Raw genomic sequence first — 6,000 nt, 5'->3', positions numbered from 1 at the left:
CTGGAACCAGGTGGCCTCTTCTGTTGAAAATGACACAAAACCCAGACTACCTTAAACAAAAAAAATGGCTTACATCATGGATAGATCTGGCTTCAGGCATAAATGGATTCAGGACTCAAACAATGTCGCTGGCCCCTGCCTGCCTCACCTGGGTTGGCTCCGTTCTCCAGCTCCCTGGGCGTGACCCCCAGCAGCTCCCATCACCTCAACACCAAGTCCAATGGAAGGCACAGTGCTCTTCCTCTATATCTCAAATCAAAGTCCTGGGATTGAGATCTGTTGGTTCCGATGAGCTTGACATAGGGTCAATCCCTGAACTGATCAACATGGCGGGAATCATGGAAAGCACTATTGGGCTTAGACTAGGTGATGGGTTTCACCCACAAGATGGGAGATGGAGTTTGCTACTGTGAAACACGTGGGTAGGGGCACAAGGTCCCCCAAAGCCAAATCAGGATACTATTGCCTCAAGAAAAGAGAGGATGTTGCACAGCAAAAGTAACTGATGTCTAGATCTGTCACTGGGTCCTGATGCTGGGCACCTCTGGATTCTGGGGACCCCTGATTTTAGACCCTCAATACATGTTCGTGGGCTGGCTGGCTGGCTGGATGGATGGAGAGATGGATGGATGAACAAGCCATCCTTCCAGCTTGCTGGGAGAATAAATTATTTCCTCCTCTGTGTCTCCCTCTTTATTTACCTTTATCACTAGCCTCGCGCAAAATCCTATCTTTGTTTCGTTCATTGCAGTATCCCTAGCACCCAGCACAGGCCCTGGTACCGAGTAAGGGCTCAAAGAACATTTGAATGAATGAATGAATGAACTCATCTACAGGCAGAGCTCCCCATTTGGCCACTTATCCTCTGAGCCTGTTTCCCCATCTGCGGCCAGTGGGTGCTGCTCTGACCATGACAGAGTAGCCACGCCAGGCAGCCACGTCAGGTACAGTGGCTCGGGGAACAGAACACCGAATGTGGACGTCACCCATCCCAGCAGAAGCAGCCTCTCACGCTGATCACCAGCTTTGCATGACAATCCTAGCCCTGGCATGGAAGCAGTTAACTGCCCTCCTAAAAGGCAGGAAAACTTCAGCTGCACCCCTCCCCCTCCCCTGCATTCCTGCCCTCCCCTGCTGGCCAGATGCAGAATCTAATTTTGCAGAGGCCAGAGGACTAATCCATTTAGCAGAAGGCATGGGGAAGGGAAGTGAGGAGTTAGTGACTGCCCCCAGGGTTAGTGATGGGAAATTAAGGTTTGGAATACGGTCAACTCTCGGCTGGAAAACTACTGGGAGATGAATCTTAGCCCTACATAAAGAAGGGTGTTGTCATAGCCAGAGCTGAACAGAGCAAGAAGGGGCAGGCTCCTCAGAGGTGATGAGTCCCCCATCACTGGAAGCATTCAAGCAGACATAAGGCACCTAGGTAGAGGGGATGTTGTACAGGGATTAAATGAGTGCTCCTTCCAGCCCCGGAGTCTTAGAATTCCAATTCAGCACACAACCAGAGGGCATCATCTGGCCGCTGGCCACTGTCTAAGGGACTATACACTTGCTGACTCCCTTAATCCTCCCAACAACCCAGGGAGGAGGTTATCCATAGCCCTATTTTGTGAATAAGGAAACCAAGGCTCGGTGGGACCAAGTTGCTTGCCCCAGGTGACTTCACAAAAGGTAGCGATAGTGATGGGCAGCATTGGCTGGAACCAGATGCCAGGCTGAGCACCTTACATGCGTTAATTCATTGAATTCTCGTAACTATTCTATGAGGTAGGTATTACCCTGCCCATTTTACAGATGAGGAAACTGAGGCTTGGAGAGGGTAGGTGATTTGTTCAAGGTTAGAAAGTCTGTAAGCAGCAGTGTTTAGATGCCAGGTCTGAGGTCTGCCTGACATCAAAGTCCAGGCTCTTAACCAGAGCAGCAGCTGCCAACACAGATTTTCAGGTTCTGTCTGTTGTTCTTTCCACTGAGGATCGCTGCTGGGGTGGCGCAGGCTCCTGACAAAGTGCCCTTCCCACTGGCTTCCTCTTCTGGGAGAAGAAGAGCCAGAGGACAAGGGGAAGTGGGACAAGCTGCATCTATTCCTACCATCTCTTTCCACCCCTGGAATCTCATCACAGAAAGAGCAGCTACAACAGAAGGATTGGCCCTGTCCAACAGAGGTCTGTCCTGCAGAGAGAGGGGCTCATGACATGGCGGGAGAAATGCAGTGGTGAGAGCATAGTCCTAGGTTGGGCCCCAGACCCTGGTCCGTGAAGGAGCAAAGCCACCCACTCCTCTAGGACAATAGGGGGAAGGAAGGTCCCAACATTTCCTGAGCACCTACTACGTACCAAGCACTGAGCACATTCGATCTAGTCTCTCCCTTACTCCTGACATTGACCTAGAACACTGACCTGACATTAATTAGCCCAGGAGACCTGAAGATCATCCCAGCCTGGAGCTAATTAAGGCATTAGATGTGGAAATTCCCTGGTGGTCCAGTGGTTAGGACGCCATGCTTCCACTGCAGGGGACACAGGTTCGATCCCTGCTTGGGGAACTATCCTGAAAGTCGTGCCGCACAGACAAACAAACAAAAAAGAGATAATGCAGTAGAAGCTGATGTTTCTCAGCTGCCTTCTGCCCCAGCGCCTTCTCTCTACAGTCCCCAAGGTCTCCATCTGCGGCCACTGTCCTCTTAATACCTGAGGATGCCCCTCCCCAGCCCGGTATGACATTTGGGAGCACCTTAGTGCCACCTGCTGGCTGATGCTGGAAGAACAAAGGGACAGGTTCAGGAGTCCAGCAGTCTGGTTGTAGGTGGGCTGGCTGGTTGATTTGCTCCCTGCCTTGCTGCAGAAAGGATTTCGGGGAGCTTGCAAGGGTGCATAATATACAACCAGAGCAGAAAATAAGAGTGTGGAAAAAGAAGAAAGAAACACAAGGATGGGAACACAAAGGAGGCAGAAATGAAGCTAAAATACTGACCATAAGGATTCACTGTTGCGGAATAAGACCAGAGACTCAGGAAATTTTGTAGATGGCTTTTATCATCTACTCAAGGCACAAAGAAATGAGGGGAGCATCTTCTAGCCACGGCTGAGTGATCAATCATCTTAGTTCTCACCCCATCAGCTTTACAGGTTCTTTATACATGGGTACAGTCTACGATTTCATGCACGGAACACACACACACACACACACTTGTTCCATCTTTCCAGAAATCATGTTGGAATGCACAGGGGAGGGAGACCCTTATAAGGTGGATTTGAGAATTAATTCAAGGTATATATTTTGAAAACAAGGAGAGTCACTGCAAACAAAGTAATTTATTCACATGAAAAAAGATTCAGATATACATTTTGAAAAGACAGTATTCTTTCAAAAAAAGACAAAGGGAGTATAATTGAGAAGGTGTAAACATTAAGGATATTTCTGTTAGGTGAGTTTTAACTTTTGGGATCTGAGGCACGGAGTTCTTTTGATGTGAGGGGCTGGGTTCCCTCATCACTATAGTCTTGCTATGGAGGTCACGCCTTGGCTCTATGCTTCCTACCACGTGGCACAAAAAGGGAACTGTAGCCACTTGCACAATCCCCAGTCTGGGAATGAAGACAAACCAATCGCTCAGGAGGAGCATGACTTTGGTACTACGATAGGAATAAGTTGCTCCCAGGCTGGGTGAGGGGTACCACGGGAAGAAGACAGAGTGAAGATGAGTGATGTCCTTGGTGATGGCTTTCCCCATGAGCCACTTCATGGGGCATCACGCCTGATCTGAAGACAGGACAGCTCTTCTGATGGCACCAAGACCACACGGACCTGCTCTGGCCCCTGGAGAGGTTTTGACTGTCAGGCAAGTTAGTTCCCCTCAGTAGGGTTTGATTACAGGCAGGCTGTGAGTACTCTGAGCTTGGGCTCCCTGTGGAAGCCTTGTTCCTGGTCTTTCCTCCAGGGGATTAAATCTCCCTCCTAAGCCCTTGAGCTTGTGAGAAAAGCCGAGTCCCGCGTTCAGCATCCCTGGCTCCAGGGCTCCTCCCTGGTGTGGATGCCTCTGGGACCCTGCCTGGTAGCCTTGCCCTCTGGATGCTGGGCCAGGCTCCACCGAGGGTGCCAGGCTCCACCGAGGGTCCCAGGCCTATAACCACTGAGTCAGGTTCTTGGGTCCCGGGTCCCTTCCAGGCCGTGCAGAGGCCCCCTCTGTTTCCCTCTGGCTGAACTGGTTGAAACAAACAGATATCTCCTCAGACCAGCTCACAGAAAGGGAGGTTTATGACACAAATACAGGTGGTGTGGCCAGGGAGCTGAGAATCTCTTGACACCGCAAGATCAACCAAATCAGGGCTCTTTGAGATGCAAATGACAAAAACCCCAAGTCAACCTTAAGCAAAAAAAAAAAAAAAAAAAAAAAGGAAGAGGAGGAGATAATTGGTTCAGAACTGACATCAGGTACATCTGGATCCAGAGACTCAAACACTGGCACTAAAACTCAGTCTTGTACCCCCATCTGCTTCCCTCCCGGCTGGCTCGGGTCTCAGGAAGGTGCCCCCTGAGGGAATAAGGTGGTTGCAGCATGCCTGGCTCAAAGCCACCCTCTGGCATCCCAGGGAACAGAAAGTTTCTCTCTTCCCATCAGCTCTAACCATAGTTCTGAACAGCTTCAAGTCTCAGTGGGCCAGTGTAAGTCACATGACCATCTCTGAACCGATCACCATGGCCAGGAGGAAAGAATTATACTGATTGGCTAGGTCTGGGTCTCCTGCCTACTTCTAATCAATCCAATCACTTCGACTGAAATTTTAGGAGTTCCTTAAGGAAAATGGGGGGGCTGGGTTGTCTAATGGCCAAAAAAAGAGAATGCTGGGTGAAGACAGATATGTTCCATCCAGGAAGCCCAATATCAGTGGCCTTCCAGGAGCTAGAGCCAGGGAGCTGGTGAGGGCTGAGGCAGGCCCTGCAGAGGTGTGGGCATCTTCCCTCCCCTTTCTGTGGCAACTCCTCCGTTGATGATCTGGAGACCCAGGCCAACCCGGAGTTGGGCCACATGGGCTCAGGGAGTCATTCAGGGTGGGTTTGAATCCTGGCTCCCTGCTTATTAGCTGAGGGGCATGGGACACTTTACTTCATCTGTCTGAATCTCAATGTCCTGCCCTAGGAACCTGGGCCAATTGCAGGACCAGCCTCTTGGGTGGTGCTGCCAGAGCTTCCTGAGCTAAGGCACTAAGAATACTTAGCACAAGCTGCTGTGGAAAACCGACTGGCGGCCCCTTAAAAAGGCAAATATAGAATCACCATATGACCCAGCAATTACAGTCCTAGGGATATACCCCAAACAATTGAAATCAGGGAGAGATATTTGTACACCAACGTTCATAGCAGCAGTATTCACAGTAATCAAAAGGCAAAAACAACCCAAGTGCACCAAAAAATGGATGGACAAAACGTGGTACATCCATACAATGGAATATTATTCAGCCTCAATTAAAAAGGGATGGAATTCTGACATATGACAACATAGATGAACCTTGGAAAAACTATGCTAAGTGAAATAGGCCAGACACAAAAGGACAAATATTGTATGATGCCACTTAAGTGAGGTACCTAGAATAGGCAATAGAGACAGAAAGTAGAATAGAGGTCATCAGGGGTCGGGGGGCGGGAGAAATGAGGAGTTACTGTTGAATGGGAGTAGAGTTTCTGCTTGGAATGATGAAAAAGTTCTGGAAGTGGATAGTGGTTATAATTGCACAACCCTGTGAACGTACTTAATGCCCCTAAATTTACACTTAAAAATGGTTAAAATGGCAAATTAAAAATAAATTTTTAAAAAAGTTTTTTAAAAATCTTAAAAAGAAAAAATTCTTAGCACAAAACCTGGTACACAGTAGACACTCAAGAAGCAGTAGCTATGATCAATATTCATAGCATTGCTCACATTTCTTTAGCATTTGCTCCCACTGCAGTGTCTGTTTCCTGGGATGCAGAACTTTCGGTGCCAAAATCAGGAAAGTTCTT

This window comes from Balaenoptera physalus, assembly GCF_965194825.1.
Source record: "Balaenoptera physalus genome assembly, chromosome: 7".
Lineage (NCBI taxonomy): Eukaryota > Metazoa > Chordata > Mammalia > Artiodactyla > Balaenopteridae > Balaenoptera > Balaenoptera physalus.
The sequence above is the reverse complement of the archived record's forward strand: the minus strand, read 5'-3'. Positions refer to the sequence as shown.